The sequence below is a fragment of the Eriocheir sinensis genome, chromosome 16 (assembly GCF_024679095.1).
Source record: "Eriocheir sinensis breed Jianghai 21 chromosome 16, ASM2467909v1, whole genome shotgun sequence".
Taxonomy (NCBI): Eukaryota; Metazoa; Arthropoda; class Malacostraca; order Decapoda; family Varunidae; genus Eriocheir; species Eriocheir sinensis.
In genome coordinates, this window is record NC_066524.1 from 15,208,815 (window position 1) to 15,226,660 (window position 17,846).

The following is a 17,846-nucleotide window of genomic DNA, read 5'->3' on the forward strand; positions in this document are numbered from 1 at the left end:
AAGTAACGGGAAGGAGTGAGGATGATAGCGTGCTTATGACGGGTTACAAGTACGCATAATGTAGGTTAGTATAGGGAAGATTAATGTTAGTATAATGTAGGTATATCGTAGTTTGGGGATGTGTTTATTCAGCAACGCGAGGAACGATAGAGTAACGGGAAGGAGTGAGGATGATAGCGTACTTATGACGGGTTACAAGTATGCATAATGTAGGTTAGTATAGCGAAGGTTAATGTAAGTGTAGGTATATCGTAGTTTAGGGATGTGTTTATTCAGCAACGCGAGGAACGATAGAGTAACGGGAAGGAGTGAGGATGATAGCGTACTTATGACGGGTTATAAGTATGCATAATGTAGGTTAGTATAGCGAGGGTTAATGTTAGTAGAATGTAGGTATCGTAGTCTGGAGATGTGTTTATTCAGCGTAACTTCAGGATAAAGAGCAAGAAACGCGCGGGACGATAAAGTAACGGGAAGGAATGAGGATGATACCGAACTTATGACGGGTTACAAGTACCGAAGGATAGCCTTGTCTAGCTAAAAAGGAAAACAGATACATTAACGGACGAATAGCTTGTCTAGTTAGAACAGAAAAAAGGAAAATGGATAGTTACAAAAGATGGGTCTGTCTACGTAGCTGAAAAAAAGGAAGGAAAATATATATATAGTACCAAAGGATATTCTTGTCTTAGTTAGAAAGGAAAATAGATACAGTGAAAGACGATTAGCTTGTCAAGTTAGAATAGAAAAGAGGTAAAGGGATATGGTGACAGGAAATGAGTGTTTATGTAGCTGAAAAAAAGGAAGGAAAATATATATAGTGCCGAAGGATATTCTTGTCTTAGTTAGAAAGGAAAATAGATACAGTGAAAAGAGAGAGAGAGAGAGAGAGAGAGAGAGAGAGAGAGAGAGAGAGAGAGAGAGAGAGAGAGAGAGAGAGAGAGAGAGAGAGAGAGAGAGAGAGAGAGAGAGAGAGAGAGAGAGAGAGAGAGAGAGAGAGAGAGAGAGAGAGAGAGAGAGAGAGAGAGAGAGAGAGAGAGAGAGAGAGAGAGAGAGAGAGAGAGAGAGAGAGAGAGAGAGAGAGAGAGAGAGAGAGAGAGAGAGAGAGAGAGAGAGAGAGAGAGAGAGAGAGAGAGAGAACAGAGAGAGAGAGAGAGAGAGAGAGAGAGAGAGAGAGAGAGAGAGAGAGAGAGAGAGAGAGAGAGAGAGAGAGAGAGAGAGAGACAGAATAATGATAAGACAGATAATAGAGAGAGAGAGAGAGAAAGAAGAAGAGAAAGAAGAGAAGAGAGAAGTTGATGATGAAGAACAATAATAAGAACAAGAAAAAGAAGAACAAGATCAGAAACAACAAGAAAAACAAGAATAATAATAAGAAAACAAGAAAAAAAAGAATAATAATAAGAAAACGAGAAAAACAAGAACAAGAAAAACAGAGAATGATAAGAAGAAAACAAGAAAAACAAGAACAAGAAAAACAAGGATGATAAGAAGAAAACAAGAAAAACAAGAATAATAACACAAGAAAAACAAGAACAAGAAAAACAAGAATGATAAGAAGAAAACAAGAAAATCAAGAACAAGAAAAACAGAATGATGAGAAGAAAACAAGAAAAACAAAAACAAGAAAAACAAGAATAATAACACAAGAAAAACAAGAACAAGAAAAACAAGAATGAGAAGAAAACAAGAAAACAAAAGAAGAAGAACGAGAAGAGGAAAAAGACCACCACCACCACCACCAACAACAACAACAACAACAACAACTCATCCCACGACCCAAATCAACATAAACAAAGCCAATCAACGTTCTTCCAGCAGGCAAACAAGAAAGCAGGGAAGGAAAACAATCGTCAGCAGCAGCCATCAACGAGACAACGAGCTAATGACCGCCGGCCCAATTAAGCCAACAAAAGGGTATTGAAGAGTATTAATTAGGATTCAATGGACGCGTGAGATAATAAGTACATAAATATTGAGAAAAGAGAGAGAGAGAGAGAGAGAGAGAGAGAGAGAGAGAGAGAGAGAGAGAGAGAGAGAGAGAGAGAGAGAGAGAGAGAGAGAGAGAGAGAGAGAGAATCACATTTAAACAATAACCAATCAATAGAAAGCACTTAAACCAACACACACACACACACACACACACACACACACACACACACACACACCTGGCGAGTCCTCTTATAGCAAAGTAGGAGAGAGGCACAGACAAAAGCACACACACACACACACACACACACACACACACACACACACACACACACACACACACACACACACACACACCTTCGAAGGCACACAAAAACCAGCGTTGCACAGGTGGGCTAATTGAAGCAGGTGATAGCAGCGAAGTAAGCGGAATACAGGTAAGGTGATTAGCCCCCAGCACACCTTGACTATGAGAACAGGTGAACGCACAGACATACAGACACACATACATACATACAAAGACTAACTGATAGGCATGAACAAGCAGACAGACATGTGGGTAAAGTGAGGGACAGAAACGGATTGACAGACAGACAGACAGAGACATAGATAGAAAATAAGAAAAACAGACAGACACAGACAGACGGAGACAAAAACACACTGCGAGATAGGAACAGGGTAACAGACAAAAGAGTAAAGAGAGAGAGAGACAGAAACGGATTGACACAGACAGACAGACAGACAGACACATAGATAGAAAGAAAATAAGAAAAACAGACAGACGCAGACAGACGGAGACAAAAACACACTGCAAGATAGGAACAGGGAAACAGACAGGAGTAAAGAGAGAGGGAGATAAATAGATCAACACAGACAGACAAACACAAAGTCAGGTACATTTTTTCTTACATTACTAGAAAAAAAAACATTCAAACAACAACAACAACAACAATAAAGACGAGTTAGAAGTAAGTAATGTATGTATCGTAGCTGGAGAAAACAACAACAATAATAATAATAATAATAATAATAATAATAATAATAATAATAATAATAATAATAATAATAATAATAATAAAAATAATAATAATAATAATAATGGACAGGTGAGCTCAGGTAAGGTTAGGTCGGCAGGTGAGAGATCCGGAATGGACGAAAAGGAGAAAGTTAGCAGTTATTTAGGCATCACCACCACCACCATCACCACCACCACCACCACCATCACCACCACCACCACCACCACCACCACCACCACCACCACCACCACCACCACCACCATCACCACCACCACCACCACCACCACAGACAGCCTCCTAGATGCATTGGGCAACATACTCACACACGTTATCTCTCTCTCTCTTTACATATACTATCTATTTATCTATCTAAACTATCTATCTATCTACACATACTATCCACCTATTTCACTATCCATCTATCTATCCATCTAACTTTATCTATCTATCTATCTATTATCCATCTATCTATCTATTAATTCGTCCTCAATAAGTCTACTCTATTATATTCTATTTATACTTTTTCCATTTTTTTCCGCTTGCACATCTACGTCTGCAGGTCCGGTTTTTTGCAGGTCGTGGGTAGGCCGGCGCAGGCTCTTTCTTAGCCTACATAACCTTGATCACACCACGCAAGGTATGACGCGGGGCTCCCATGACCTACTTTTAAGCCCCCTTCGCCTCCCTGTATCCTAAGCAGGGATGGAATGACCTCACTTTGTTGTATAGAAAGTCTTTTAGGTCGTATTTTAAAACATTTCGTCGCCCAAGTTCACGTATTTGCCAAGGCTTTCGTAGGAGTTTTCGGCATTTCCAGGGGTAGTTTTATGACCCTAGTGGTAGTTTGACCCTTCCTCTGTACCATGAACCTAAAGGGACACTCATTAGAACCCGATTGACCCCCTCTTTAACCTTTAGAAATAGTTGATGTGAGAACTGAGAGTGTCTTATATTACCGACCTCATTAGTAAGGAAGCATATGTGAATTTTCTAAGTCAAGACCTATAGTAACTGTTTGGTGTTTTGTTAGGTTAGGTTAAGTTGAGGGAATTTTCAAACACATGATAGCTAGAATCTTATGGCATATATCAACAAATAATGACCTCACTTTGTTGTATAGAAAGTCTCATTAGTAGAGAAGCATATATGAATTTTCTGAGTCAAGACCTATAGTAACTGTTTGGGGTTTTGTTAGGTTAGGTTAAGTTTAGGGAATTTTCAAACACAAAATAGCTAGAATCTTATGGTATAAATCAACAAAAAATGCCCTCACTTTGTTAAGTAGAAAGTCTCATTAGCAAGGAAGCATATATGAATTTTCTGAGTCAAGACGTATAGTAACTGTTTGGGGTTTTGTTAGGTTAGGTTAAGTTGAGGGAATTTTCAAACACATGATAGCTAGAATCTTATGGTATAAATCAACAAAGAATGACCTCACTTTGTTGTATAGAAAGTCTCATTCGTAAGGAAGCATATATGAACTTTCTGAGTCAAGACGCATAGTAACTGTTTGGGGTTTTGTTAGGTTAGGTTAGGTTAGGTTAAGAGAATTTTCAAACACATGATAGCTAGAATCTTATGGTATACATCACCAAAAAATGCCCTCACTTTGTTATGAAGAAAGTCTCCTTAGCAAGGAAGCATATATGAATTTTCTGAGTCAAGACGTATAGTAACTGTTTGGGGTTTTGTTAGGTTAGGTTAAGTTTAGGGAATTTTCAAACACATGATAGCTAGAATCTTATGGTATAAATCAACAAAGAATGACCTCACTTTGTTGTATAGAAAGTCTCATTAGTAAGGGAGCATATATGAATTTTCTGAGTCAAGGCGTATAGTAACTGTTTGGGGTTCTGTTAGGTTAGGTTAGGTTAGGTTAGGTTAAGTTTAGGGTATCTTCAAACACATGATAGCCAGCAACTTATGGTATAAATAAACAAAGAATGACGTCACTTTGTTGTAAAGAAAGTCTCATTAGTAAGGAAGCACATATGAATTTTCTGAGTCAAGACGTATAGTAACTGTTTGGGGTTCTGTTAGGTTAGGTTAAGTTTAGGGAATTTTCAAACACATGATAGCTAGAATCTTATAGTATAAATCAACAAAAAATGCCCTCACTTTGTTATGTAGAAAGTCTTATTAGCAAGGAAGTATATATGAATTTTCTGAGTCAAGACGTATAGTAACTGTTTGTGGTTTTGTTAGGTTAGGTTAAGTATAGGGAATTTTCAAACACATGATAGCCGGCAACTTATGGTATAAATCAACAAAGAATGACCTCACTTTGTTGTATAGAAAGTCTCATTAGTAAGGAAGCATATATGAATTTTCTGAGTCAAGACGTGTAGTAACTGTTTGGGGTTCTGTTAGGTTAGGTTAAGTTTAGGGAATTTTCAGACACATGATATACAGGAACCTGTAGCATGAATTAACAAAGAATGCCTTTATTTTGTTACATAGAAAGTCTCATTAGTAAGGAAGCATATATGAATTTTCTGAGTCAAGACGTATAGTAACTGTTTGGGGTTCTGTTAGGTTAGGTTAGGTTAGGTTAAGTTTAGGGAATTTTCAAACACATGATATACAGGAACCTATAGCATGAATTAACAAAGAATGCCTTCATTTTGTTATATAGAAAGTCTCATTAGTAAGGAAGCATATACGAGTTTTCTGAGTCAAGACGAGTGGTAACTGTTCGGGGTATTGCTGGTTAGGTTAGGTCCTGAGCACCCTCCTCCCGCCCAGACGAGGCCGCCGTGAAAGTCTTGCAAAGGGTACAATAACACACATGACTGTACGCCGCTCTCTCCCTCAATCTTTCTCTCTCTCTCTCTTTCTTTCCACCTGTCTGTCTTTCCGTCTCTGTCTCGCAAAGGGTACAAAAACACACGACTATACACTACTCCCGCTCTCTATCTCTCCCCTCTGCCTGTCTGTATATCTGTACACCACTTGCTCCTTCAATCCTCTCTCTTATTCTCTCTCTGTCTGCCTGTCTATCTGTCTCTCTAAAACGAAAATAAAGATAACAAAAATTATAGTATTGGACGTAACCATACACTCCTCTCTCTTTCTCTCTCTCTCTCTCCAATAAAAAAACATAAAAGGAGGCGTTGCCTCTCCCCGGCGGGGAATCGAACCCCGGTCTCCCGCGTGACAGGCGGGGATACTAACCACTATACTACCGAGGACTGAAAGTGTTGGGGCAGGCTCAAGGTTATCAGGTGAGGGGCTACTACTACTACTACTACTACTACTACTACTACTACTACTACTACTATTACTACTACTACTACTACTTTTACTACTACTACTACTGTTACTACTACTACTACTACTACTACTACTACTACTACTACTAAATAAATAAAGATTGAACGCAAGAAGGAAAGCAAAGAAGACAAACCAACACAGAAGGAAGAAAACGAAAAAAAACAAGAAAGAAAACAAAACAAACAAAACATAAGAGGCGCGAAAGAAAGAGAAAGCCAAACAAAGTAAAAACAAACAAACAGCCAAACCAGACTAAGGACCCCCAAAAACAGGACCCAGGTGAGGCCCTTCAGCAGGTGGGGCGCCAACAGGTGTTCCAATCTTCACTGTGGAGGAATCAATCAATGTCACTTCTCTATTTCCTCCACCTTGCCTCCCTTCTTCCTTCCTTTCCTCCTCCTCTTCCTCTTCCTCCTCCTTTTCTTGCTCGTTCCCTTATCCTCCTATTCCTCACTTCTTTCTTTTCTGCCTCCTTCCATTATTTCTTCCTTTCCTCCTCCTCTTCCTGACTCATCTCTTTCTTCCCTCTTTTCTTGTTTGTTCCTTTATCCTCCTATTCCTCACTTCTTTCTTTTCTGCCTCCTTCCATTACTTCTTCCTTTGATTCTTCTTCCTCCTCCTCCTCTTCCTCTTCTCCTCATTTTCGTTTATGTTTCCTATTTATCTCTTCCTTCCTCTCTCGTTTTCCTTCTTATTCTGTCCTTGTCTTTATCTCCTTTCTTTCCTTTTCTTATGTTTTTTTTAGCAATCTCCTCCTTCATTTTTTTTCTCATTTATGTAAGTTTTTTTTCTTTTCATTCCTTCCTTATTTCGTTTCCTTTACTCTCCTTCTTTATTCGCTCCTCCTTTTCTCCGCTTTCTTTTTCTCATTTTCTTCCGCCTTCCTTCCTTGCCTCTCTCCCTCACTCAGATGTTATCCTTGCATCCTTAAACCTTCCTAAAAGTGAGAAATGGTGGAGGTGATGATGGTGGTGGTGATGGTGGTGGTGGTGGTGGTGGTGGTAACCTGAAAACAACCTTGACCACAACCAAAAGACGTGATAGAGAAAGTAGTAGTAGTAGTAGTAGTAGTAGTAGTAGTAGTAGTAGTAAAAGTGATGAAGGAGAAGGTAGTAAAGGAAAGAATGACGAAGAGAAGGAAGAGCAGGAAAGAGAGAAAGGAGGAAGGGAGAGGAAAGAAAGAAGAGAGAAAGACAAGCAGAAGAAAAAGAGGAGGAGAAGGAGGAGGAAAGGAAGGAGTGAGAAGACGAAGGAAAGGGAGAAGGAAGGAATGAAAGAAGGAAATAAAGGAGGGAAGGAAAGAAGGAGTGATGAAAGTAGCGATGTTGTTAGTGTTGTTGTTGGTAGTGGAGGTGGTGGTGGTGGTGGTGGTGGTGATGATGCCGGAGGTAGTGGTAGTGATGGTGGTGGTGGTGGTGGTGGAGACAGGTGTGGGTGATAAGACGAACATTAATTAAACAAAAGTGACAGGTATAGAAACAACAGGTATGTAAACACTCTCATTGTTTACATGTGTGGATAAACAAGGAGAGAGAGAGAGAGAGAGAGAGAGAGAGAGAGAGAGAGAGAGAGAGAGAGAGAGAGAGAGAGAGAGAGAGAGAGAGAGAGAGAGAGAGAGAGAGAGAGAGAGAGAGAGAGAGAGAGAGAGAGAGAATAAAAAAGGGTCCTAATTATCAATAACAAAAGCCTTCTCTCTATCGTTAATGACCACCGATCCTCCTCCTCCTCCTCCTCCTCCTCTATTACTCATTTCTTTCTTTCCTCTTCCGCCTTTCTCATTCCTTTCTTTCCTCAATCCTCTTCTTCAACGTTCTTTCCTTCCCCTATTCATCACTTCTCTGTTTCCTCCCTCCTTTGTTTCCTCCTCCTCCTCCATGATCTCTCTCTTCCCTCTTCTTTATCTTCACCCTGTTTATCATTCCTTCCTTATCCCAATTCCCACACCTCCTCTTCCTCCTCCTTTTCCCCTCTCTATTACTACCACTACTACTACTACTACAACTACTACTACTACTACTACGTCAAAGGAACCGCTGTCAGGCACTTCAGGTAATCTATTTAAGCCTCACATGTCTGCCCTAACACACCTTACCACCTCCCTCCTCCTCCTCCTCCTCCTCCTCCTCCTCCTCGCAGCAGGCTCAGTAGGTGGAGTCACGCCCGCCGCTCCCTCACCTGCCCTCCTACACCTGTCTCATTGTCCCCTTGTCCTAATTAAGATGTTTTACCTGTAGTTATCTGTGTCTACTTTCACTTTTTTTTTGTTTTGTTTTGTTTTGCTTTTTTTCTTATGTATTTACGCTTCTTCCTCTTCTCCTTTTTATCTTCTTCTTCTTCTTCTTCTTCTTCTTCTTCTTCCTCCTCGTTATCTTCCTTTCAGAGTACCGATCAGTCTCATAGTCTTCTTCCTCCTCCTCCTCTTTCTCCTCCATTCTCCTTATCTATACTCTCTCCTCTTCCTCTTCTTCTTCTTCCTCTTCCTTACTTCCTCCTACTTCACATACTTATCATCTGGTATGCACTATCTTCTTCCTCTTCTCTCCTCCTCCTCCTCCTCCTCCTCCCCCTCTTTATCATCTGTCCTTCCTTCTTCTACTCCTCCTTTTCCTTTTCTCTGCTTCTCCTCCTCATCCTCCTCTTCATCTTATACTGTGCTTCCTTCCTTTCCTCTTCTTTTCTACTCTTCCTCCTCCTCCTCTTCTCATCCTTCCTTCCTTCCCTTCCTCTTTCTCCTCTTCCTCTTCTCCCACCACTACTCCCTCCCCCCTCCCCCCCTCTGCTTTTCCTCCTCCTTTTCTTCCTCCCTTTCTCTCCTTTCTTCCTTTCCTCCTTCTTTTCTCTCTTCCTCCAAGCATCACCACCACCACTACCCCCTCCCCCCCCTCATCACCACCGTCATCACCAGCCCACCTGTCGTCCTCCACTCGTAAGATAACGCTTATCTCTCAAGTGTCGGGGCCCTGTGATGATGATGACGATGATGATGATGGTGATGGTGATGGTGAGGTGGAGGAGGAGTGGAAGTATCATGGAGAAAGAGGGATGCTGAGGGGTGGAGGAAGAGGAGGAGGAGGAGGAGGAAGAGAAGGTGAAATGAGGTGAAAGAGTGAGATGGAAGAGGTGATAAAAAGAGGAAGGAAAGGAAAGGGAAGGAGAAAAGGGGAAGGGAAAGGTTAGGAAAGGAGAAGAAATAATAGGAGAGAAAATGAAGGAAAAGAAAATGAAAAGAGAGAAAAGGAAAGGAAAGAAGAGGAGAGGAGAGGAGGAGAGAAGAGAGAAAAGGAAACGAAAGGAGAGGAAGGGAAGGAGAGGAGAGGAAAGGAAGGGAAAAGAAGGGAAAGGAGAAAAGGAAGAGTGGAGAAAAGATGACAGGAAGGGAAAGGAGAGAAAAGACGAGAAAAGAGAAACAGAAAAAAAAGAGAAGAAAGGAGAGGAGAGAAATGGAGAGGAGACGATAAAAAAAGAAAACGCAGAAAAAAAAGCAGGAAAAAGATAGAAGAAAAGGAGGAAGAAGGAAATAAGATAAAAGAAAATATACAGAATAAGTAAAAGTAGAACAGCGCTGACCTTTCCTAAGCAAGGTGAGACAAGGCTAAGTTAATTGCATAAGGACCAGGTGTAACAGGTAATATCGTGACCAGGAGGAGACAGGTAAAGGACCCAGGTGGAGCAGGTAGACGCTAAGTGATAAGAGGAGGAGGAGGAGGAGGAGGAGGAGGAAAGGAAGGAAGGACGGAGAGAAAGATGGGAAGGATAAGAGAAAGGTTCGGTATTGAGGAATGTTAAAGAGAGAGAGAGAGAGAGAGAGAGAGAGAGAGAGAGAGAGAGAGAGAGAGAGAGAGAGAGAGAGAGAGAGAGAGAGAGAGAGAGAGAGAGAGAGAGAGAGAGAGAGAGAGAGAGAGAGAGAGAGAGAGAGAGAGAGAGAGAGAGAGAGAGAGAGAGAGAGAGAGAGAGAGAGAGAGAGAATAGAGAAAGAGAAGAGAGAAAGAGAGAGAGAGAGAGAGAGAGAGAGAGAGAGAGAGAGAGAGAGAGAGAGAGAGAGAGAGAGAGAGAGAGAGAGAGAGAGAGAGAGAGAGAGAGAAAGAAAAGAGAAAGAAAAGGAAGAGAAGAAAGAAAGAAAGAGAGAGAGAGAGAGAGAGATAGAGATTTAGAGATAGAGAGATAGAGAGAGAGAGAGAGAGAGAGAGAGAGAGAGAGAGAGAGAGAGAGAGAGAGAGAGAGAGAGAGAGAGAGAGAGCATCAATCTACTGAAAGACGAATATGAGGCAGGAAAAGAGATAAAGGGAGGGAAGAAAGGAAGAGGGAGGAGGAGCAGAAGGAGGAGGAGGAGGAGGAGGAGATAAGATTTGATGGCTATAACTGTCAGCAGGGAGGACAAGTCAACACCGCAGTGGTTAGGAGGAGGAGGAGGAGGAGGAGGAGGAGGAGGAGGAAGAAGATATGAAAAAGGAAGAAATAGAAGACGAAAGAAGGAAAGAAAGAAAAAAAAGCAGGAAGACAAAAAGTAGTAGTAGTAGTAGTAGTAGTAGTAGTAGTAATAGTAGAAACAGAAGAACAAGAAGATAGGCCTCCCTTCTTCACATCTTTCCCCCTCTTTCTCCCTTACCTTTCAAATTCCCATTCTTTTCCCTTTCGTTTTTCTACCTTCTTTTTTCCGTTTCTTCTTTTTTCTTTCTTCTATTTTACTTTATTTTTATTTTTTCATTTATCATCATTATTTTTTGTGTGTGTGTGCGTGTGTGTGTGTGTGTGTGTGTGTGTGTGTGTGTGTGTGTGTGTGCCGGTAGCTCTTCCCGCATATAGAACGAGACAGAGGAATGCGAGAAAACAAGATGGGAGATTGTAATGCATTCCTGACAACAACAACAACAACAACAACAACAACAACAACAACAACAACAACAACAACAACAACAACAACAACAACAACAACAACAACAACAATAACTACTCCTTCATAACCAGTCTCGAGCCTTGAACAAAAATACCAAAATGAAGAAGAGAAAAAAGGGAGAAAATGTGGAAAGGATGATATAAAACAGGAATAGGATAGAAGGAAAACAAAGGAGAAGAAATACTGAGAAAGAAGAGGAAGAAGAAAAAGACATAGAAAAGAAAGAGATACTAAAAGAAAGCAGAGAAAAAATGATAAGCAAATAAAGAGAGAGAGAGAGAGAGAGAGAGAGAGAGAGAGAGAGAGAGAGAGAGAGAGAGAGAGAGAGAGAGAGAGAGAGAGAGAGAGAGAGAGAGAGAGAGAGAGAGAGAGAGAGAGAGAGAGAGAGAGGACGGATGAGAATAGGAATAAACTAATAAAACACAGGAAGTAATGAAGAAAAGTAAATGAAGAAGAAAATAAGATAAACAAATAAAGAGGAGGATATAGGATAAATAAAATAAAATAAATAAAAAGAGGAAAGAAAGAAAAAGGAAACAAAACAAACAGAAGAAACACAAGACAGAGCAAACAGATAAAAAGGAGAATGGAAAATAAAGAAAATAAAAGAAAATACAACAACGAGAGAGAGAGGAAAAAGAAAAAAAAGAGAAGAGAAGAAAAGAAAAGCGCAACAAGGTAGAGAGCAAACCAGGTAAGCCATGACAGCAAAGAAAACGGATACAGGTAACACTACTGGGCAGGTAAAAGCCGACAGGTGAACCGCTCCACATACCTCTACTCCAGGTAAGACCACGCCCCCCCTCCTACCCCTACCCCCCTTCTTTGCCCACCTGCGCCCCCCCTCCCCTCCCCCCTGTGCCCCCTTCTTCATATTAGCTCACCTGTGCATATTTTCCCCTCTTCTAATGCCTTTCCTCTTCCCTATCCTTTTCTTTTTCCCCTCATCTCTCTCTCTCTCTTCTTTTTCAACGAGAGGAGGCGAGGCAGGAAGGGGCAGGAAGGAAGGGAAGGAAGGAAAGAAGGAAGGAAGAAGAGAGAGAAGGATGGAGGAGAAGAGAGGGAATAGGGGACAGGAGGGAAGAAAGGAGAGAGAGAGAGAGAGAGAGAGAGAGAGAGAGAGAGAGAGAGAGAGAGAGAGAGAGAGAGAGAGAGAGAGAGAGAGAGAGAGAGAGAGAGAGAGAGAGAGAGAGAGAGAGAGAGAGGACACAGGGGGTAAAGAGGAAAAAGAGAGGAATGGAGAGGAGGAAAATGGGACGGGAAAGAAAGAAAGAAAAGGATAGAATAGAGAAGATAGAAAGGACTGAAGGAGAGGAGAGGAGAGAAGGACGTGAGAGAGGAGAGGAGGGAGGAAGGGAGATAAAGGGCGAGGAGGGAGGCAAACCGTACATAACGTTGAGAGAGATAAGATAAGAGTTGGAGGAAAGGTGAAGAGAGAAAAAGAAAAGATGGAGAGAAGGAGAGAAGAATGGGAATATCAGTCTACTTCTACTACTACTACTACTACTACTACTGCTACTACTACTACTACTACTACTACTACTACTACTACTACTAATGCTACTACTGGGGTGTTACTAGTATGGCAGTTAGTAGTAGTAGTAGTAGTAGTAGTAAAGATGATGATAATGATGATGAAAATAATTAATGGTTTTTACAATACATAGACACCATCATCACCATCACCATCACCATCACCACCACCATCATCACCATCACCACCACCATCACCATCAGCATCAGCATCACCATTACAGATCCATATGGTGACTGATCAAGCAGGAGAAAGAAAGAAACAAATAAACATAAGAGAGAAAGAGAAGTAGAAGAATTAAATAGATGGAAAAATTAATAAAAAGAATGAAAATAAGAGAAAAAAGGGATAAAAATAACAATGAGAAGGAGAACGATAGAAGGATGGAAGGGAGTAGAGACGAAAAAAAGGAAGAAGAAAAAGAGAAAAAAAGAAGAGGAGGAAGAGGAGGAAAGGAAGAAGTGGGAGGGAAAATAAAGCTTCAAATGGTAAATAACAAAACAAAAAAGAAAAACAAAAAAAGGAAGAAAGCAGCGAGAGAAAATACCAGAGCAGTAAGATTATGACCGGAGGCTGAGAGAGAGAGAGAGAGAGAGAGAGAGAGAGAGAGAGAGAGAGAGAGAGAGAGAGAGAGAGAGAGAGAGAGAGAGAGAGAGAGAGAGAGAGAGAGAGAGAGAGAGAGAGAGAGAGAGAGAGAGAGAGAGAAAGTGAGAAAGAAAGGAAGAAAGAAAGAAAGACAGAGAAAGAAAGAAAGAAGAAAGGAAGAATGAAAGATAAAGAAAGGAAGAAAAAATGAGACAGAATGGAAGAAAGTGAGGAAGAAAGGAAGGAAGGAGAAAGGAAGATAGAATGAATGAAGAAAGAAGAAAGGAAGAATGAAAGATAAAGAAAGGAAGAAAAAATGAGACAGAATGGAAGAAAGTGAGGAAGAAAGGAAGGAAGGAGAAAGGAAGATAGAATGAATGAAGAAAGAAAGAAGAAAGGAAGAATGAAAGAAAAAGAAAGGAAGAAAAAATAAGAGAGTGAGAAAGAAAGGAAGAAAGAAGAAAGGAAAATAGAAAGAATGAAGAAAGAAAGAAGAAAGGAAGAATGAAAGAAAAAGAAAGGAAGAAAAAATGAAAGAAAGAATGGAAGAAAGTGAGGAAGAAAGGAAGGAAGAAGAAAGGAAAATAGAAAGAATGAAGAAAGAAAGAAGAAAGGAAGAATGAAAGAAAAAGAAAGGAAGAAAAAATAAAAGAAAGTGAGAAAGAAAGGAAGAAAGAAAGGAAAATAGAAAGAATGAAGAAAGAAAGAAGAAAGGAAGAATGAAAGAAAAAGAAAGGAAGAAAAAATGAAAGAAAGAATGGAAGAAAGTGAGAAAGGAAGGAAGGAAGAAGAAAGGAAGATAGAATGAATGAAGAAAGAAAAAAAGAACGGAAGAAAGAAGAAAAAGGAAGAAAGAAAGAAAGAAGAAAGAAAGACTGGCAGCAAATAAATAAAAAAATAACATAAAGAAAACGAGAAGAAAAGAAGAAAAACAGAAAACAAGAATAAGAATAAAAAACTAATGAAAAAGAAAACAAAATTAAACAAGAAAAAGTAAAGAAGAAAATAAGTGAGAAATTATTCAAAAGGCAAGAAAATTGAAGAAAAAAAAACAATACAAATAAGAACAAACCAACCACAGAATAGAGAGAGAGAGAGAGAGAGAGAGAGAGAGAGAGAGAGAGAGAGAGAGAGAGAGAGAGAGAGAGAGAGGAGGAGGAGGAAGAGGAGGAGGAGGAGGAGGAGAAATGGAGGAAAGGGAAAAGGAGTAGGTCGAAAAAAGTGAAAAAGATGAAGAAAAGTAAAAGAAGAAGAAGAAGAAAGAGAAGAAGAAGAAGAAGAAGAAGAAGAAGAAGAAGACAACCACCATCGTCACCCTACCTCATTACTCTCCCTCCCTCCCTCTCTCCCTGCTTGCTTGTCTTTCCCTGTCAACCTCCCTCCCCCCCTGTCAACGTATCTCTTCCTCCCTTCTTCCTTTTCACTCCTTTTCTTCCTTCCTCTCTCCCTTTCTTAAATCCTTACCTTAATTTTTTTCCATCTTCTCTACCTTCTTCCTATCTATCTTCTTTTCCTCCCTTTTTTTCCTTGCCTAAGTCTTTCCCTTCTTTCCTTCTTCACTTTCTTCCTTCTCTCCTTCCATTTGTCACTCCCTGTCTCCTTACTCCCTGCTTATCTCCCTCTCTCACCCCCTTCCCTCCCTGCCTCCCTTCTTCCTTTTCCACACCTTTCCTTCCCTTCTTTCATCCTTTTCCTCCCTTCCTTTCCTTCCTAACCACCTGTGTCACTCCCTCCCTCCCTCACTTCTCTCTCCCTCCCTTCCCATCCCATCCCTTCCTTACCCCTTTTATTTCCCTTTTCTCCTTCCTTCCTTTCCTTCCAAACCACATGTGTCACCCTCTCCCTCCTTGTCTCCCTTCCTCGCTCCTCTCTCTTAACCCTTGCCTTTCTCCTCCCTCTCCACTTCCCCCTTCTGGCCTGCTTGCTCTAGTAGGTTCCACGAGCAGGCCGGGTGAAACTCATTGCCGTGTGGCGAGGCGGCCTGCCCAAGGGAATGACAATGAACTGATGATGATGATGATGGGGAACTCCTGTTGTGTAGCACCTCACTCACTCACTCACTCACTCACTCACTCACTCATTTACTCACTCACTCACTAACTCACTCACTCACTTATTCACTTACTCACTAACTAACTAACTAACTAACTAACTAACTAGCTAACTAACTAGCTAACTAACTAACTAACTCACTCACTCACTCACTCACTCACTCACTCACTCACTCACTCACTCATCCACTCACTTCTTCGTTCAATATTTTATCTATGTCTTTCATCCATCATCTCATCCATCTCCTCCATCATTTTTTATTTTTTTCTGAACTTATTCAATCATTTATATAGTCCTCCTCCTCCTTCTTCTGCAGTAAGTAAAGAAAAGGATCTTGGAATCACTATATCAAGCGATTTAAAGCCCGGTCAGCATTGTTCAGAGGTAGTTAAAACTGCAAACAAATTGGTTGGCTTCATCGGACGAGTCTTTAATAATAAATCGGAAAAAGTAATATTAAAACTGTATAATTCATTGGTTCGACCCCGTCTAGAGTACTGTGTACAGTTTTGGTCTCCCTACTACAGAAAAGACATAGAAAAGTTGGAACGGGTCCAACGAAGAGTAACAAAGATGATTCCTAGGTTGAGAAATTTGTCATATGAACAAAGGCTTAAAGAAGTAAATTTATTCAGCCTATCAAAACGAAGAATGCGAGGCGATCTAATAGAAGTGTTTAAAATGTTCAAAGGATTCAGTGATATTAATGCGGAAGATTACTTTACAATTGATCGATCAAATAGAACAAGAAGAAATCACAATTTGAAGATAAGTGGTAAAAGATTCTCGTCGCACGAAGCTAAACACTTCTTCTTCAATCGAGTTGTTAATGTTTGGAACTCTCTACCTTGTGATGTCGTTGATAGTACAACAGTTACGGCCTTCAAGAATAGATTAGACAAGTGTTTTGAATCCAACCAGCAACTAAGATATTACTCATTGTCGTAATAACGTTAAGTTCTTTCGAATACTGGTGTCCTTGTCCGCTTTTATTGCCCGGTTAGTGGTAGCAGTAATGGTAGTTCTTTCCTCTTTCCTACATAAATTCCATGCAGTTTTTCCATGCTGCATGGTTCTTTTTCCTTTCCTGCCAGCTTTGGCTGGAGGGATGGGTGGGGAGCCTTCGCCTTTGCTGTCCTTCATCTTCCACCTTTGATTAGATAGTTAGTGTAGCTTGTCACAAACAACCTCGAAAGGACCAGCAGGTCTGCTGTTGTTTGTTCCTCCTTTGTGTTCCTTTGTGTTCCTCCTCCTCCTCCTCCTCCTCTTTTCTCTCTCTCCCTTTCATAAATTCCTCTTCTCATCATCTTACCTTCCCTATCATCCTTTTTTTTTTCTCTTTCTACTCCATTTTATTCTTACGTTTCAACCTTTTTCATCTCTCTCTCTCTCTCTCTCTCTCTCTCTCTCTCTCTCTCTCTCTCTCTCTCTCTCTCTCTCTCTCTCTCTCCCTAGCTTTCCTCCCAATGCTTCTACCTAGCAACCATTCCTCTCCCTCCTTCCTTCCCTCCCTCTCTCCCTTCACGACCCAAGTCCCGTCAACATCCCGGAGAGAACGTGAGAGGGATGGAGAGAAGAGAGGGAGAGGGAGGTGGAGGGGAGGGAAGGAAAGGGAAGGGTTGGGGTTATGCAGTGAAGGGAATGCAGGAGGAAGGAGACAGGGAAGGAAAGGCTTAAGGATGCAAAGACAGAAACAGAGTGAAGGAAAGAGTTTGGAGGGGTGAAGAAGGGTGTGAAGGGTGAAGTAACTGAGGGTGAAGGGAACGATCTAAGGGTGAGAAAAAGGGTAGGATGGGAGATATAAGGAGAGGTATAAGAATGAAAAAGATAGACGATGTAGGAAAAGGAATCAGTATTAGAGGAAGGTTATTGGGAAGGGAAAGGAAGGGAAGGGAAAGGAAGAGGAAGGGAAGGGCTTAAGAGGAAGTTGGAAAGTAAAAGGGGAGGAAATAATGAGAAGGTTTAAATGATACGAAGAAGGGTATGAGGACTTTTTTAAGGATAAGGATAAGTTTATTTTTGCCATCAGAGGAGGAGGAGAGTGAGGAGAAGGGCGTGGGGTGAAGGGAAAGACAGAGGAGAAGGGAATGGCTTGGGGTTGAAGGGAATGGCTTGGGGTTGAAGGGAATGGCTTGGGGTTGAAGGGAATGGCTTGGGGTTGAAGGGAAGGGAATAGAGGTGAAGGGAAAGGGAGTGACAGTAAGACAAAGGGAGTTAAGGTGAAGGGAAGGACATGTGGGTGAAGGGAAGAGTCTGGGGATGAAGAGAAATAGGGAGAGTTAGAGAAAAAAGTGTTGGGGTGAAGGAAAGGGCGTGGGGTGACATGGGGTGAAGGTAAGGACATGTGGGTGAAGGGAGCATCTTGGGAGGGTCGTGAAGGGGGCGGGACAGGGTGGGTTGCAAGCGTCCCTTCACCCTAACTGTTAGCGCCGAGGTGTGTTTTGACTCGGCCGATAAAAAATGAACCTCCGTGATTACCTGTCCGCTACGAGTGTCAGGCGGCGACATTTACTCCCTCTTCTTCTCTTTCCTTTCCTTTACTTTCCTTCTTTTTTCTTTTCTT

General features: G+C 41.2%; 1 non-coding gene across 1 annotated transcript; it reads right to left on the minus strand.

Annotated features, from left to right (window-relative positions):
• Positions 1-6,064: 6,064 nt before the first annotated feature.
• On the minus strand, positions 6,065-6,136 carry Trnad-guc (transfer RNA aspartic acid (anticodon GUC)). Its single transcript has one exon. It is a non-coding gene; the product is annotated as a tRNA-Asp (tRNA).
• Between the last annotated feature and the right edge of the window lie 11,710 nt (positions 6,137-17,846).